Source organism: Parus major, chromosome 12 (assembly GCF_001522545.3).
Source record: "Parus major isolate Abel chromosome 12, Parus_major1.1, whole genome shotgun sequence".
NCBI lineage: Eukaryota > Metazoa > Chordata > Aves > Passeriformes > Paridae > Parus > Parus major.
The window spans coordinates 17,564,509-17,583,346 of NC_031781.1; positions in this window are offsets into that span (position 1 = coordinate 17,564,509).

Below are 18,838 nucleotides of genomic sequence, written 5' to 3' on the forward strand. Positions count from 1 at the left end.
AAAAAGGTATAAATGTACTTTCATGCACATTCTATAGTTCACATCATCTGAACACCCCCAAAATAATGTCTGCACTGTTCCACTGAAAGCAAACCACAGAAATCACAGAATATCCTGGGTGGGAAGGGACGCAGAAGATCATTGAAGTCCAGGCTCTGCAGAGGACACCCAGGGACCACACCCTGTTCCCAAGGGCACTGTCCAGGCACAAAAGCTGTAAGAAAAAGCACTTTCTCCTCGGAGTTCCAGCAAGCTGACCAAATCATCATCATCATCATCATCATCATCCCTGCCCTGTAAGAAAGCTGCAAAAGCTCAGAGCTCTCGCACCTCCCCTCAAAATTCTTCAGCACACCCAAAGGTCCCCCAAAGCCCAAGCCCTCCCCAGCTCCTCTCCCACTGTTTGCATTCCTGAGGTGCTGCTCACACACCTCTCTCTCATCCTTCCCCTGTAACACAGGCTGGACATCCTAGCAAGTCATTTTTCCACTTTCTGCTGCTGGAAGGTCTTCCTGGGGGGAATTCCTGCCTTGAAGCAGGCAGGCATGAGTGCCACACGAACAAAAGCAATGAGACAGCAACAATCAGAAAGAATCAAGTGTGTACAAGCCATTCTTCCCTGGAAAACCCTTTTTTTTAAATTTCTTTTCCTAGGAAACCTCCTTCTGAGAGCTTCAGGTTTCTCCTGGCAACGCTTTATTGATTCTGTATGAATAGATCCTTTTCTTCAGACACTTATTATCTTAATATCTCAGCAGCCTCTCAAGTCAACACGTGGAAAGCAGAGCCATTAGCCAAATTCTAGGTTGGAAATTTCAAAGTGCAGGGAAACGTGGCATCAGCCACACTTTTGAAAGTGTTGATACTTCTGCTGGCAGTTTATATAAAAGAATTCACCTGAATTAATACGGTAAGGAAGTATTTGAGTGGAATAAAACACAGTAAAGGAAGCTGTCCCTGCAAAACAAAAGAAACCTTTAGATTTCTTTGGTAAACTAATCTTGGCTTTTCTAGCACAGACCAGTTTTCATGACAGTGGGATAGAATAATTTTTTATGAACTCTTTACATATATTAAAGTAGATTTACCGAGGCTGAAAACCTCCTATTGTCTCTTGGTGGACAAGTCAAATGTATTAAAATGGTAATTCTTTCCCATATTTTTAATCCTCTCAACATGTTTCTCTCACACATAGAGTATGAACCAAAGATAGCAGGATTTAGCAGAACATTTGCAAATTTTATTTTGGCAGATTGCATAACCTGGGTTCAAGGTAATGGAATAAATTACAGATCCCTGAAGGAAAGGAAACATTGTCATTTCTGAAACTCAGCTGTAATAATTGGGCATCCCAATTATGTATAATCCTGTATGAATTAGTAACTACAATGGTTCCACTGAATAGGTCACAACCACTGCAAAGAAGCAGAATTCTGCTTGGCACTAATTTATCACTGCTTTTAATGAACCCACTGTGAATAAATCTGGTCCATTATTTATGGAGTTACCTACCTGCCCATAAATTTCTTTTAATCACAATTTTCAAATTACTCTGCCCTCCCATCTTTTCCTCTCTCTCTCTCTTATGTGGCAACCTTTTCCATAAGGCAAAATGATTCATTCATATTTCTTGATGTTTAGATTTACCAGCCTCACTTTATGGGGGTCTTTCTCTTTGAAACAACAAATCAGCACATTTTGTGCAGCACAGTAAAATTTTGATATGGATGAAGGACAATACCTGTTCCTAAAGCACTATAAAAATTTTATTAGCCAATGAAAGAATACAGAGCAGCAAACTTTTAACTCAATACAAAGTCTTTGGGAAGCCCCTTCCTCTCAAATAATTGATATTTTCTTTGGTCTGGATCTATATGAACCTGCCTGAAATGATACAACACTCAAAAGGTGATCTCAGAACTAGATCAGCCAAGATGAGGCTGACTGGTTTAAAACCTAAATTTTACTCCTGAATAACATTTTTATTTGCAGATTTACTCATTGCAATGTTCAGCCTTGTTGTAGGGCCAATTTTTTCCTGATTTTAATGGTGTAGAGCATCCTGCCTTCATTAGGAAAGCATCAGGCACATTCCTAGTAGGAAGGGCAAGAAATTGAATATTTTTCATTGGATTATCAAACTAAAGCTAAATTAGATAAGGATGTCCTTGCCAGTAGCACAATTTAGCAACCTTTGCTACACATAAGAATCCAAGGTGGTGGCCCATGGGACTTGCAGGGCTCAGGCTGCTGCTGGAAGTCCAAATCCTCTGTCTACTGTGGTTGATGCTGCAGAGTGCTGCCCTGAAGTGCTTTTTGTGACTTGGCACAGGGATACTGCCACTAACACAAGGAAATGCTTGTTAAGAGCTTTTTCTCCAACCCCTTCTCATATGGTGGCCCTCCCCTGCCTTCTGCACCTCGGTGGGTTCAACTGGTGCTGCTGAATTTATGAGGAACAAAACGCCCTAAGCTGTTCTCTTCATGTTTTATTCATGTTCCCAACCTCTCATCTTATTTACCTGCTACTCTGCTTGCCAGAAGTAGTTTTTGGCAGACAGCAGATAATTTATTTTGTGGACATCTGCTCCAAATATTTTGTGAATAATTAGAGAAGTCTGTAGGGTCTATTCAGTGGGATTGAGCTCTGACAACATCAAGGGGTTTCTGACACTCAGCTCCTCCTCTTCAGAAAATAAAGAATTTTTAATTTTTTTTGGATATAAAAACAAAGTTTCCTCAGTAATTAAGTTTTTTTTTTTTTTGTGGACCCAAAGAGCTTCTGTTAGGACCTGTTTGGACAAGAGCTCCTGTGTGAAGATGATGCCACACTTCAATAATAAAAAAAAATCAAAGTTTTATGTAAGGGATGAGCATGCTCTTGTCTTATCAGAGTTATCATTTAGCCACCAAAATAACCCAATGAAAGTGAAGTTTCTTGAAGTCCATTTGTTCTTGCCTATCAGCTCAGCTGTTCATGTTCATTAGGTTAGGGCTGGCCAGAAACATCTGGTGTAATTTAGATATTTGAGCCATTTTTGCTCCCATCCAAATCTATCTGGAAATCCCATCCCTGCTGGGGGCCTGTTTCCATCTCAATGGTCTTTGCTTCATGGAGGAGCTCAGAATGAACTGCTCCCACAGGATTTTAACCCACTCAAAAACATCCAGGCTGTGAAAAGTTTTCAGACACAGAATATTGGAAACATAAGGTTTTAGCATCTTGTTGATGCTTTAATTTTTAATAATTTTGGGCATGTTTTTAGAACATTCAGAAATAACCAAAATTAGTTATTAACTAAGTCATTCCTCTTTCCCTTAGCTCCTTGGCAGGCTAAATATCACAGATTGTCCTCTTTATTTATGTTTTTCCAGGGAAATATCCTCATGACAAAGTGGGAACAGCATTTAGGCCTCACAGGATCCCATCCAATGCAGTGACACCAATTTCATTTGTTTGTTCCCTGAGCTAACACCCAGCAGTGTCCATCAGCCACTGGGCTGGTTCTGAAGGATTTGGTAGTATTGTTTTTACAGTGAAACAAATATGAAAAGGAAGAATGAAATGATAATAATCTAAATTGGTGCCAAATGTATGGGATTCCATGTGTGTGCAGTAAAGGGAAACCCAGCTCCTGAAGTTTTCCTTTAGAAAATAATTTGTTCTGTTTAGAAGCTGTGTGCAGGATGACCACATAAATGTGGTTAAATGGTAAGAGGGGCTCTGATCAAAAGGGTAATTACAAGTAATAAAATAATAAATATAATTATTGCTACCATCCCACCCCAAACCCCAGCCTGGCTTCCTGGGAAGTGGCTGCCAGCTCCAAAGTCCACACTTTGATTTTCTGAGATGGGAGAGGGATATCCCACACAAACAGCCTCAGCTCTGTGGGAATGCTCACAATCACCAGCAGCCATTAGCTGGGCGGTGGAGGGAATTAAGAGATGTTTGTCTCCTACATCGGCCTTTGATTGGCCTTTGGAGGGTTTTGTTCCTTGCACAAGGCACAAAATGAGCTGTTGGATAGTTGGCAACAGCATTAATGGCACTTGTACCTTCCTGCACAGCCTCGTTCCTGCACTAATCTGACTTTTATTTTCCCTTCATCAGGAGATTCTTGGCTTGTCTGTGTTTAAATGAATTACTCTGCAGCCGTTAATTGGGTCTTTTTTTGTTGTTTTTAATGGACCTCAACTGAACAAAACAAAAGTTCAGGGATAATTTCAGAGATTGCACAATTTTGTGTTCTTCTAGAAGAAAAACCAAATTAAAAGAACCCAAAAAAACCAACAAACAAAACCAAAACCAAGCCCCACAAAACCAAAACAACCAAATAAAAGAGAAGCTTGAGATTTTTTTTTGTCCAGTTCTAGAACAATCTAGATAACAAACTGCCCCCTTGGGGCTACAACTTCCAGACATTACATGCAAACTTTGGATAAATTTGTAATTCCATAGAAGCATTATATCCCATGATATATATCACATAGAATATATGGTTTATATTGTATATATTCCATAGAACATTGTAATCCAAAAATTAAAGCAATACAAATGAAATGCCCTCTCAATTACTTGAACAAAGCTAATTAACCCTAATTCCCCACACTTTTTGCCCTGCTTTGTCACCTGTCCCCAGGTGTGGTTCCTATTTTGAACTCTGCTGATGAGAGCACAAGTTAAGAACTTCCTTCAAAAGTAAAAAGGTTTCTAAATCTGTTTTCAGCAGCTTTGAGCTGCTTCCTATTCCTTCCTCCCTTCCTGCTTTTGCCTTCTCCACATTTTTTTTTTTTAATCTTTAAATATGGTTTGTTGGTTTTGTTTTTTTTTTATATATTTACTTGGATATTTTTACAAATGCTGTAAAAGTGAGAAATAAATAGGTGTCCTGGGAAAGTGACATGTGAATGTCACTGGGTATCTTGCTTCTGGAGGAATTGCAAACCTTTGGTGTTTACACTGTTAATATTTAAGAACCAAGATTTATTGTGAGGTAAATAGATATCATAGGGAACACTGGGAATGACATAGCTGTGAGTATTTATATATGGGATCTTCTTTTGAGACTGCATTCCTGCATTTCTTAGCTGACTAAATGAGGTTCATGGGTTTCTCTCCTTGGTTAACATATGAAAAAAATCCCCAAAAAATGTAGTTTAAATCCCAGGAAATTGCACACACCAGGAGCTTTAAGCACTGCAGCACTGGTGGTGCTGGGCAATGTCCACTAATACAGATTTCCAGAAGATTTGAAGCATAAGTGAGGCTTGGAGAGGATGAATTAGACCCTTATTAATTGTACTGTAAACCTCTGGCTTTAATCAAAGAACACGTGGCTGTTTCTCTCCACAGCTCAAGGAGAAACCCTCTGGTGAGGGAAACTCATGGACACAGCAGGAGGGTGCCCATGTTCCTCCCAATGGACACAGCCATGGGCACAGCTCTCAGGTGCCCAGATAGAGCCAAGGGCTCTGCAGGGTGAGGTGGAGCTCTGTTTATTTTCTGGGTAATTATCTGTGGTTTATAAAGGACTCCCGCATCCATCGAGTGGCTCAGAGATGTTCTTGGGAAGCATTGTTGGCTCAGCTAATTACAGAAAATCAGAGTAGACAAAAGGGTTTCCAGGGAGGGCTTTTCTCATTCCCAGTGGGCATTGCAGGCGTGCCAGTCAAAGAAAACTGGAATAATAAGACACCATTACTAAGGATTTACTGTAATGTCAAAAGAACTTTAATTACAGTTGGCTCCAGGACTCTGTCCCTGTAATTGTGCATCGGAGCTTTTCAGCCACTGCACATCAGCAATATATTCAGCAAGAAATAGATCTTACATCTCACTTTCCTCCTTCATGCCATGAATTATCTGGAGCTGGTGGAAAGCTTCAACTTTGGCTTGACTGCCTCATGGAAAGTTCAGGATGAAAGGAAAGAATATATCTTTTCTTTTTCCCTGCCCAGCTGCATTCAGGGACCTTTCCGCAGGGCTGTCTGGGACCTTTCAGCTCTGCAGCAAAGTTCACATTCCTGTTAATCGAATTCTCTTGGAATGTTAAACTGCAGGGGTGGAGACAGGCCAGCAGCACACAATGTGATCACCAGCTCAGCCCTCCAGGGTCAGTGTGCACCACTGAAACAGTGAACAGCTTTTCCTGGCACTGTTGGGATCAATAAGGCCTGGGATGGGACAGCAGCATTTCATAAACTGTGCCTGCCAATGGCAGGGGACCAAGTTTAACTCAATGCACAAGGTTCCTTCCAGGCTGTCTTTTTCAAGGGATTTGATGCCAAGAACAAAAATAAATAAATCTCAGCCATTTCCTGGGGTGGAATTGGCAGAGCTCTGGTCACCAGGAGAAGGCAGAGGTGACATCCCTGGCTGAGGAAGAGGAGCAGCTGCTGGTGAGGCAGTGAAGGAGCCACTTGAACTGCCCATGGCACTGGAACAGCCTGGCCATCCCTCATCCAGCCCCTGCACCATGGACTGGAACACAACTACCTGGAAGACAAACTGCAGCTCCTGCTGAACGCCTGCAGATGGTGAAGACAAGGGAGGAAGAGTCCAATCAACATCAAACCCAAACCTGACACGTGAATTTTAAATAGGCAGAATGCAATTACCCAAACTGGGCCTTGGCTGGGGCTCCAGGCAATTGAGGGGGTTATATCTGTGGTTTGGGACTTTTATGGGCTTACACAGCCATGCCATGTGAGTAGCAGGGACAAAATAATGGCTGTGCTGAGAGAGCTGCTCAGGCTGTGCTGTCACATCCAGGGATGGAATCTCACAGTTTAAAACTGTGCTGCCACAGCAGAGACCAAAACATTCAATGTGCTTTTGGTGATCAGAACCCACAGAAACAAAACCAGAACCACAGAAAACAATAAGCAAATGCACCAACAGGCCCCATTCCAGACTAAGGCTGCCCTGCATCACTTGCTGGTGAAGGGTCACTTCTGGAAGAAAGAACACCAATTGAATTGGTGATTTGATTCCTACCAAAAACAAAAGTAAAAAAATTCCTTAGAGGTCTCCTCATAAAAATAGGAACACACTGATGTCACTCAAACATATTTTTTAATCTCAAACAAGTATATAATGCATGATAGCACAGGTAAAGAGCTGCATTTTGTATTTGCAGTTGCATTTCTCCTCCTTGCAGTGCCTCCCCAGCATCCCTGGCTGCCTGGCATCCTGCAAGGGCTGCATCTGAAGGTAGGAACAGCAGCCTGGTGCTGTCACATTTTGGCACTGACAGAGAGAAATTGAACTGTCTGCATGGGAAGGGTTTAGTTAGGAAGTGATACAATTCCCCAGCTTTTCCAGGAGAGTTGTCTGAATGATTAGCTCCTGTTTTCTGTCTTTCTTTAGAGAAAAATGCACTTTAAAAGAAGTTATTTCTGTTATGGTCTGCCTGACTGACTGCCTTTACCAGCAATGTTGCCTCACCTGTCTAAAATGTCAAGTCTCTAAATACATAACTGAATTTTCTTTACGCAGCAGTTTCTTAATCAGTTCAGAAAATTAATCCTGATTTAAAGTAATCCTGCAGAGATATCAGCTCTCACAGCCTCAGGTGCTAATTCCAGTTCTGACACAAGCGAAGCACTGTCCAGTTTCTCTTCTGCCTTCCCTCCTCTGCAGCTTTTCCCTTGTTCCCAGCAGTGTTGCCATACTGGGGTTTTTCCCCTTCTTCCTTCATGGGGTTTAAGTATAGAAAGTCTGGACAGGTTGAAATCTGTCATTTAATAAATCACCAAATTCTAATGTGAATAATTAGGGTTTTTTTCCTATCTTCTTCCAGGAATTTAACCTATATTAATGTATGCAATGCCCATTGATCCACTGTAAATCCAATTTATAAGGGCAATGCTTTAACTCCACAAACTGCCTTCCAAATCAGCATGAGCTAAACCAAGTAAACACCCTCTCTGTTGGACATATACATTCCTAATTATTGTCTGAAATTCAGCAGTGGGATTTCCTGCCCCGTGGCACTTCAGGAGCAGAGGGGATGTGCAAGCTCTGAGCTGCTTTCTGGGCTTTGAGGTTGGTACATGGAAGCTGTGCCTGGGAAGCCACTGGGAGTTACTGAGCAGCTCTTGGGGCCAGGGTTGGTGGAAATTCCAGCAGATTTCCAGCATCTGTGCAACCCTGGAAGAGCAGCTTCCAGAAGGGAGCCCTGAAGGGTTCTCCTAAATATAAAGAAAAAGCACGTGTCGAGCATTGCGCAGCCCAGGTCACAAATCAGGGGGTTTGTGTTCAGATGTCGCTTGTGGATTCTGTGAAGAGCTCAAAGCAAGCTAAATCTCATAAATCCTGAAAGAAGCCAGCACTGCTTGTAACTCATCTATCACAAGAGGCACTGAGCAGTGCCATGGAGTTTTAAGAGGCTGGAGAAGCAGGGGAAGCAGCCTGGAGCCTGACACGGGGAGCAGGCTGAGGACAGGGGGTGGCAGAGGATGTTCACAGGCTGTGAACCCTGGGCACAGGACAGCAGAAGGGTGAGAGGCAGAGAGGCTGAGGACAGGGGTGGCAGAGGATGTTCACAGGCTGTGAACCCTGGGCACAGGACAGCAGAAGGGTGAGAGGCAGGGGGACAGGGCAGGGACACGCAGGTGACACCAGGGAGGTGCCACAGGCCTGCCAGGGAAAGCCCAGATGATGTTACAGGTTCAGGAGGGTCCCTGGTGCATTTTTGCTTTGGACTGATGCCATGATGATTTTTTGCCTTTTCTTTTATACACCTTTATGTAATTCCTTAAGTCTGGTATTTTAGCATAATCCTGGTATTCTGTTAGGCCAGAGGACCAAACATCCTAAAGGCCTCGCAGCTGAAAGCCAGAAAGCCCTGAAAAACCTAAGTCCTCTCTGAAACACATCCTGTAAACCAATATTAAACTTATCTAAAGGAAAATACTTTGAGATAGAAAATATCACACTATTCATACAAGCCTCTCATCACAGCACCTTGGTTAAACATGCTAATTTGCAAAGTCTATAAAATTGTACACACTACAATCTACCCTGTGTGTGCATTTCAGCATGTTCCAGCTTTGCAAATTGTTGCACCATAAAAATCCTTATTAAATACCAAGGTAAAAACCCCTTGATCCCTTAACTGTGTCTGGTTCTTAATTCTAGAACCAAAGCAAGGGCACCAGTAGAACATCATTCCCTGCCAGCCCATGGGTTTAAACACTGTCACTTCATCCCTTCTCTCTCTCCCTCCTGCTGAGGCTTTGTTTCATTGCTTTGTTTTTCTATCACATTCACAAAATTAGGGAATAAATCTGTTATTCAAAGGTTAGAAGGGGTAAGAAAGCTGTCCATCTTATAAGCCTTGGATTCCCCAAAGTGCTTAGGAAAATAATAATATTAACATTAACATTAACAATAATAATAATAATAAAAATAATAATAATAAATACGGAGAAGGAGAAGGAGAAGGAGAAGGAGAAAAGAAGAAGAAGAAGAGGAAGAAGAAGAAGAAGAAGAGGAAGAAGGAGGAGAAGAAGAAGAAGAAGAAATAATTACAGGATGGTTTGAGTTGGAAGAGACTTTTAAAAACCATCTATCCAACCCCTGTGTCATGGAGGGACAGGTTCAACCAGCCCAGGTTGCTCAGAAGCCTTTCTAACCTGGCCCTGAGTGTTTCCAGGGATGGGGCATCCACAAACTGCCAGGTTTGGAGAGATCTTTTCTTGACAAAAAGAAAACCCGTGGTGGAAGGATGTGAGTGTCCCAAGGGGAACCCAATTCTCTTGCTCCCAGCTTAACCCTGTGTGCCAACACAAAAATGCTAAAATTCCTCTAGAAACTTGTTTCTGCATGAGAAAATCATAAATATGTAAGTGTAAGATGTGATTTCTACCACAGGTCTTCAGCATGAGCATAGGTGTGGATCAAGACAAGAACAAAAAAATTGTTATGACAGTCCCTCTGGAATGATCATAAAGTTCAAATCTTGCTTCTTTCTAAATTAATTTTTTTCCATAAAAAAGATTTGAACTCTTGGATGGTTCCTCTTAAAATAACCATCATACAGCAGGGGTTCACTCCACTAATTAACACTTCACCAGGAAAATGGGGATTCATCACTAAATTCTTCTGCTTTGCTACTTAGAGATGAGGATTTGTTAGCACACGGTGAGAGAGGGCTCCTTACCAAGGACTCAGATTTATCAGGCAGCAGTGTCAACCCCCTGCAAGTCCCAGGACTTGCCAACCATGAACTGAAGGCAAAACAAAATAGGGGAGAAAATAAAAACCCCAAGTTGAACATCTGTTGGCTGTGCAGAGATTCAAAATTTATATCAAAACAGAGGCAGTGATCCCTCTTTAAAGTATCACAAATCTAAACCTCAGCCTGGTGGGTGTCACAGCACACCATCTGTTAAATTAATACAGTTTAATTAATCAAAGTTAAATGTTCTTACATGTTTTCAGTTTTGCATCTGAAGAAGCATTAACTCTACAGAATAGTGAATATCCTGCAACTGGATCTGGGACGGATGCAGGATGATTAATGTGTTTACAGTCAACATCCAGCCAATGGAAATGCTGAATTTGAAGATCTATGGGCAAATCTGTAAAAAAGTGCCAAATATACTGCAGCAAGTATTTAATGTACCATGTAAAGGAAGGGAGAAGAGAAAGGCTGGGGGTGGCAGCTGCCATCCAGGTGACCACGGTGTGGAGAATATCCACGTCTCACCCAATTCCCTCAAGTCTGATATTGAAGATTTTCCCCCATGGAAAAACTGTGTCTCCTTTGTATGATCAGGTAATATTGACCCTTAGCCATCTTTGACTCCTAGGGAATGTTTCCTGGGTTTGGATAAAGAGAAGCAGTCATAAAATTCTTTTCCCTAAAAAGATCAATTCCTAAAATATTCCTTTGAAATAAACACAAGTCCTACATTGAATTAAATCCCAGGCAGATGAAGCCAATGAGCCTTGAATTTCCAATCCAATCCCTTTGTTATTTGACTCTTTCCAGCACAAAGACCCCCCCATCCTGAGGGACCTCTTGGTGTGACATTTGTAATATCCTGATTGTCCCATCCCCACCACAAAGAATTTTCTAGATTATTTCCTAAGTGGGTGATAATGTTTTGATTTTATCCATCACTGTACATGCATTTCAAGTCCTGCAAAACCCCTGTGCTTGTCAAAAACACCTGGGTTATCCTGGGAGAATTATCTGATGGAGCTGCTAATGTTTCAAACAAAGTAATCACTGTAGTTAGGAAAATAAAAATACAATCTACTTTCTGCAAGCAGAGGATTTTTGCATAGCTTGGAAATCTGGGTAATATTTATTTTTTTTTTAATGAAACACAATGTGAGATTGAAGCAGAGGATTCATCTTGTCAGTTAAAGCAGATGTTGGTGTTTAACCTCTGATAGCTCACAGGAGAGCTGAGATGCACATCCCTGCACTGGAAACTTGAACACGAGATTATGACTGGGTCAAAGCTTTATTTCATCATTGCAAACAATGCTGAAATTCTACTGCAGGGGCCAGAAACAGATGAAATAAAAGGAAGAAACAGCCATAACCATGTTAGTGATAAAATACAGTGTGAGCTGAGGCTGGAAGCCAAACTTTAGAAGAGAGCAGGTCATGTCTCAGTTCTCCCTAATCCTGGGAAATTTGGGCTCCTGCTGCCTGCAGGTTCAGGCACAAGCAGTGACCATCACTTTAGGAGGATGGGGAATATTTGGGCAGGATGAGGACAGGCCATGAGCCCTGTCAGGGAGAAAGCAAGGTTGGGAATGCTGCTGTTGGAGCTGGAGCAGCATCTCACTGAATTGCTATTAAAAAAAAAATTTAAAAAGAACAAAAAGACCACCCAAAAGTATTCTTTCATCCAAATATAAAGCAAGTAAAAGTGCCCACTCCCTCTTTATCTCTCTAAAAGTGCAATTGGCTTCCCCAGCACAAGCAAAACACCTGACTTTTATTTCTGTCCTGCTCTACAGGACCAGAACAGGGAATTCTGGGGTCAAAAGGTGATGGGGACTGGGACAATCTCCTCACAGGTGAGATTGGGGTTTATTGTTTTCCAAGAGGGAGAGAATTTGAACATTTGTTTCTCTTTATTCTGCATAAGCAACTACTGAATTATTGCTTAAGAAGAGACACAGAGTGTAGAGAGTAAAGAAGTTTTATTATTCCTGGAGCAGGACTGTGAAATTCATCCCTCCAAAGCATAGCGTGCAGCTGAATTCTTCACTTTGGTGAGAAAGGCCAAGGAAAAACAAATAACATTTTCCCTGTTCTATTTTTCCTTTCTCTCCTTTGTGCTTTAGTTCACCTGATAAAGCAATTTAGGCAACAAAGTCAAGCAGAAAACAAGTATTCCCTTCGTTTTTTGGTGCAGCTGCTCTGTTTTGCACCTCGTTTCTCCATTCCCACTGGTGAGAGCTGTGTTTCATCTCACGCCTGCCTCCCTGAGCAGTGTTTTGTAGGGATAACCACAGCCCTGCTCAGGGCATGGGCTGCTCCCTGCTCCATCTGATCCAGGATCTGATCCAGGATCCCCAGAGAGGATGAGTGGGAAAGGGAAGAAGCTTTTCCCTTGGGAACTGGGGAGGTGAGAAGAGCACCCGGAGCGAGTCAAGGGGAGTTCACTCCGTGGCTGAGTCGAAGCTCAGCTGCTCTGACCATAAAGTTATCAAAAATACAGCATTGTTTCTGTTACTGCTTCATTCCCAAATGCTTCAGTGATTTATGACCCTGAGACTGAACAAAAAACAACAAAAAAAAGGATTGCTTTGTGTTCCTGCTAAAACTCTGTCCTTGAGAGGCAGGGGGAGAACAGGTCACTGCTTAGGATGCAGGGCTGGGACCAGGAAGATTTTGTTTCTTTCCCTGCTCTGTCCAAAACTTCCTGTATGACTTTAGAAAACAGCTTCCCCTTGCATCTCCAGTGTTATCCAGTAAGTAGTTGAGATTCAGGAGCTGGCTGCTCTCTGGAAGGGTGAAAAAAGCACCTTTCTCCTTCGCTGGGGTACGGTGAGGAGGAATAGATGGGATTTTGAGGAGCTCAGCTCTCAGCAGAACAGGTTGATCAATATCCAGAGCAGATTTCAGCTATCAGCTGATGGATGGCAGGGAGGGATTTACCAACAGAGTTCAGCACAAGCTTAATGAAGCTTTTGCACAGCATGAACTAACAACTATTATCACCTCAGCACCTCCTGCATTCATCAGTGGATTCTTGAGGTGCAGGGAGGAAGGCGAAAACACCAAATTTATTTTCTTTATCTGTTTCAAGCTGATGTGCTGATTAAATGACTAATTTGGTGGTAATTAAATTGCTGAAATGGTGCAGGCAGCGTTCCCACTGCTTGTCACGACGTGCCAGATCCCATTGCTGAAGGATCAGATCTCCAAAAGCAGACTGTGATCCCTGAGATCTGCAGGATCTCCTGCAGCTTTCCTCCTGAGAGGAAAACCAGCTTGTCTTTTATCAGCTTTGAGCTAGAAAGCTCTAGAAGATGCTCCTTCTCCTTATTTCTCATTTTCTCTGGCCAAAGAAATCCAATCAGTAGCGCTAAAAGTTGCCCAAAAGGTTTTCACATTTGCAGGGGATTGATGCCAACTCTGCAGAAATTCAGAATATTTGTGTATAAATATTCAGAATTGGATACACATGGCTGCGTAGGGGTCACATGAACAATGTAAACATGCACATATATATGTGAATAAACTCATCCTTTCCAAAGAAAGTTTTCTACCGTCTACAGGATTTGTTTTCTCATCTTTTTTTTTCCCTGAACTGTATATTTCTAAGAACCTCAGCAAGTTTTCAAGCAGAATAGTTTTTATCAACAAAAATAAATTCGTAACTGTAATTTCCTTTCAAAGGCTGAATCAATTTCTTTCTGGGTAGTATTTATTCCAGATTTCTTAGTGACTATCACTTAATTTCAAAATAGTTTATTGCTGCTGTGCTCCGACTTTGGAGATAATTTTGTGAACTCTCTTTAAAAGAACACAGACTTAAGGTTTTCCTGTTCAAATCTTCACTATTTATCAAGTTTCTTCCTGAAATTCCTCTGTAGATAACATTGCCTCTTCTAGGTGTGTCTAAGAGTAACTATTGATACAAAAGGAATAATTAAATTTACAGTTGAGACTATTATTCCTACTTCTGTCATTCTGTGAATGACACAAACCCTGATGTGTAGGTTGACACTCAGAGTCTGAATTTTTTAAGAGATGCTGACATCAGGCATCATCTGCCCCCAGCCAGCCTCAAAAAAAGCATCATGAAGTCAACTCCTTGTGCCAGGAGAGATTTAAATGGGATATTAGGAAAGATTTCTTCATGGAAAGGCTCTTCCAGCCCTGGCAGAGCTGCCCAGGCAGTGCAGGGGGTTAACAGAGAGAGGATGTGGCACTTGGGGACAGGGGTCGTGGCCTGGGCAGGGCTGAGCTTGGGCTCAGTGATCTTAAAGGGCTTTTCCAACCACGGGGATTCCAGGATTCTGTGATATTTGGGGTGTGTGCCCCATCCATGGTGGTTGTCACCCAGATCTGCTCTGGCCCAGCACCAGAACGTCCCCTCCTCTGACCCACTCCTGGGCCACGTCTTGGGGAAACATTTCTGGTTCTGCCTGAGTGCCCCCAGAATCAGCAGAGTCCGGATGCTCAGCGTGTTCCCACCATTAAATCCTCCCTGATCCAAGGGGAGCATCCAGGCAGAGCTGCTCTGGGAGCTCTCCAGACACACTCCTTGATTACAGAGTCACCATTAAAGTTACATTATGGGACGTGAATGGGGTCAACAGTCCTGGTAAACAAGAGGTAAAAGCAACCATTAAAAGACATTTGCTGGCGGCGAATCTTTGTAGTCTTAGAGGAGGCCAGGTAGGTCACTGGATGTGAAATAGTGAGATCAAGAAAGAGGATGAATTATTAATTGCCAGAATTCATTATTTATTTCTTCAGTGCTACAGTTTACCCAGAGCTTTATAGGCAAACAAAGGGATGGGAGCCCTCAAATCAAACTTCAGTTCTGACAGTTTAGTTTTGTAGCATTTATAGCCAGGCTTGTGTCATAAATTCAGGGCAGCATTCAAAGGACACTCTACTCTGTGGCAAATCTCCCTCTTAATTAAAATAGGAGCCAATTAAAGTCCTCTAATCAGCTTTATTCCTGCCATCCCAGCACACGACTGTGTCTACAAACCAGATTAACCTGCTGGCTTCCAGGCTGCCTCACACCCCTGTGCTCAGCAGTGTTTTTGAAGGATATTGTATGCAAAGGATTTTAAATTGTGTTTTACTATCAAAATGTTCTCTGGAAATTTTGTTCCCTATTTCCAATGGGTGACTGCTGACTCTGCAGCTGTTTGGATTGAAAGAGTGGAAAATTAAAAGTTAGTCTTGGACAAAAATTTGAGTTATTTGACTCCATACATTTAAACTTGGCTTCATTAGATATAGTCCAAATTAAAAATCACCTTGGTCTTAAAAAAGTCTGATTTAGATGAGGGTTTTAAACTTATGAGCAGTATCTGCAGATTTAGTTCTTGGCTTAGGCTGAGCTCAGTGAGATGTGCACACACATTTCCATCCCTTTGTGGGTTGGGATCAATATTAGTCTCAAGAACAGTGAAGGGAATTTTTCCTTTGGATGGAAACCAGGATTTCATTTCTCATGAAAACCACTGATTATGTAAATCTAGGACAGGACCTTTCTAGGAAATCTAGGAAAGGATTTTTGCAGGATTAGAGCTTTGGAAAAAATTGCTCTGTATTGTCTGCTGAGTTAGAGATGAAGTTTTCAGTGGATTCTGAGGAAATGAAACTTTTTAAAGCTTTGCCTTCTGCAAATGATGACTCTCCTATCCTTTGACTAACAGTAAAACACAGTTTATGTTCAATGATAAAGTTTTTTAAAAGTCTGCCACTCACTAATGTTGGTCCCTTTTCATTTCAGCTCATGAATTACATCCAAGTAAGGACCAATTGATTTCTCCAGACACTCTGGACTAACCAAAGCTGGTAGGAATCTGTTAAAGAGGAGCTCAGCGTTCTCCCATCAGCAGAGAAAATTCTGTTTTTAAACACGAGGTGCTGGCTGGAGCCTGACAGCCACGACTCTGAGAGGAAAAATACTGCAGCAGTAGATGTGTGTGTTATTTATCTGCTTAATTAAAGAGAAAATTAATTCCTGCTAGGAGGGCAGGGAGCCTTTGACAGCCCCAGAATCTGTTGCCTAAACCCCTTGGGACGTGGAACTCATCCAGACACAGAAAATGAAAGCCTATACTGAGATCTCAGAACACCACTGAGGATCCAGAAGATGAGGAAGTTCCTGTGATGATCATATAGTGCCTAACATTCTAATTCTGTAATCCAGAATTAGGGAATGGAGCTGTACTCAGTGGATGACTGACCATCAAAATGCATTCTGGCAAGTAAAGAGGAAGAAAATAATTTTATTTCTAAATATTAGTATGGGGAAAAAACCAAGTTGAATATTATTTAGTAATTAATGAGGCTTTTGGTGTTTTTGTGAGCCCCCCTCTCCTGTACTTCAGGACAGGGTGCTGGTGCTGGAGCACATGGCAGGCATTTACAAGCAGGCAGAAATGAATAGCCTGTCTGATTCTGACAAATTATCCTTGGAGAGGAAAATAACTCCATAAGAAATATAGTTGGTGTTAAACTTAATAAAAACAGACCCTGATGGACTCCCCTTGGAATTGTGGCAGACCTTGCCCTTGCACTCCATCCCTGCTTCTGTCAGAGAGCTCCATGAACTTATAATACATATGAAAAAAATATTCCTTTCATCCATAATTACTTTTCCCTTCCCCCCAGAAAAAACTCTCAGGTGAGGCCCTATCCCTTGATGTAACTGCTGGATGAAGAACTTACAATTCCAGCTAAAATAGGAGTAGCTTAAACCACTCACTTCTTTTTTCCAGAGACTCAGCAAGATATGTTTAAGAAGAATTTGCTGCTCTCCTGGGAAATCCGTAGAATTTGCTTACCACGAGGAAAAACCAAGCTTTCCATCCAGCTCCACACAGAGGCATTTGAAAGGGTCACACAGAGCTGCTGCATATGTCAAACCTTTGGAAAATCTGCATATGTGGGATGCACTGGGGGTTAACCTCTGTCCTGGAGGAGATGCTTCACCTTCCATCCCTTTTGGTGGGCACTTGTCAAGATTTTGTCGCTATTTTTGTGAGCAGCTGCTGCGTGCTGGGGCTCTGAGAGCCACTGCTTATCCCAAGGGAGAGAATTGCCTTCCCAGAAAGAGGTGGGGAAGGATGGAAAAATGAAAGTTCTGCAAAGCACAGGGAGAGGAGGGGGTGAGAGATGGAATCAAGGCTTGCTGGGTTGTGTTCAAAATGTGCTGCCTGGGAGGTCCATCAGGAAGGAGCCTGGTGGGACCTTCTGGATCCTCATGATTCCAACCTGGACTTGCCTGCAGCTGCTGCTTTGGGGGCTCTGGGGTCACTTTGTGCTGCAGTTGTTGTTCTGCAGTGGGATTTGGGCCCCTCTCCTCCATCCCTGTCCCCTCAGGGGGAGCAGGATCCCATTTCTGTGTGCTCATGGCACAGCCTGCCTGCTCCAAGCACTGACTTATTCTGTGGTTAGAGCCACCATCAGCCATAGATTATATTTAGCCCAGTTAAAACTGTAAATTTAACAGCAAGCGTGCAGTGGTAGAAGCCTCCTTTGCATGGTTTATGGAGGGCTGGAAGGATTTATTTCTTCCACCCAGAAAAATTTCTTCACTAATGCTCAGAGATTTACAATCCCCCAGATCGGGAGAAAGTCTACTCCCAGCTTTATTTGAATATCTGCTGATAGATCAACAGATCTTTCTGCCATGAAATCCTCCCTTTGCTGCTTCCTTGTTTGTTTAAAGCATGGAATATGTGGGCTCAAAAGTACCAAATTCCTGCTCTCCTTGGGAGGTAACAGGGAAAAAAAAGGGGAAGAAAATAAAGTCAGTTGATTTACTTTCTGCATAGGGCACACTCCAAACGTTGACTATTGCATTACATGCACAGCAAAGATTCCAGGCTTAAGTTGTCTGATATGAACAGACTAATGGCATGTTATGGAATTGATTTTCTATCAGCCTTTTCAGGGATATCACTCCTGCTTTGTTCTTCTAATAGATAACATCACCTCCTCTAACCTCTCCTCTCTGCATCTCTTGGCTGACATGTGCATTCCTCCCCTGCCCCTGCACTTTGTCCATATTCTGTGTCTTGATAGGAATCTCATTTTTCAAATGGGTAATATCTCAATAATAAAGGGACAGGTCAGATCCTGATATGAGCCTTTTTCACAAAAGAAGAAGGAAAAGTTGCTGAGCTGAGACTGATGCTTTCATGATACAGAACAAAAACTGGAGCAGAGCACTGCAGCCACCAGCCTTGGGCTGGATATAAAATTACAGCTTAGTTTTAAGAATCTGATCTAAGAGAACACCTCAGTCCTGGGGTTTGGAATTATATCTAAGCTATTAATTCCTATTAGTTTCTCTCAGATGCTTTTGCAGTAGTATTAAATATGCATATTAAAAAATCATATAAATTTTAAAGTACATCCTGGAAGATTTTTTTGGCCTTTGGGTTAAGCCCTAATTGATTTATACCAGTAAAATACTTAATATATATTAAATTGTACAAGGAGAGGACTTTTCTGGGACATCTTTAAAAGCAAAGAAGAAGCTAAGAAACAGTGGAAGATTTTGAAATGTATCATTAATATATATTACAGAGAGGGGAGATACAAGCTCTAAGTATTTTTTTCTGGTTACATTTCCATTGTCTCTTCAAACATAACAT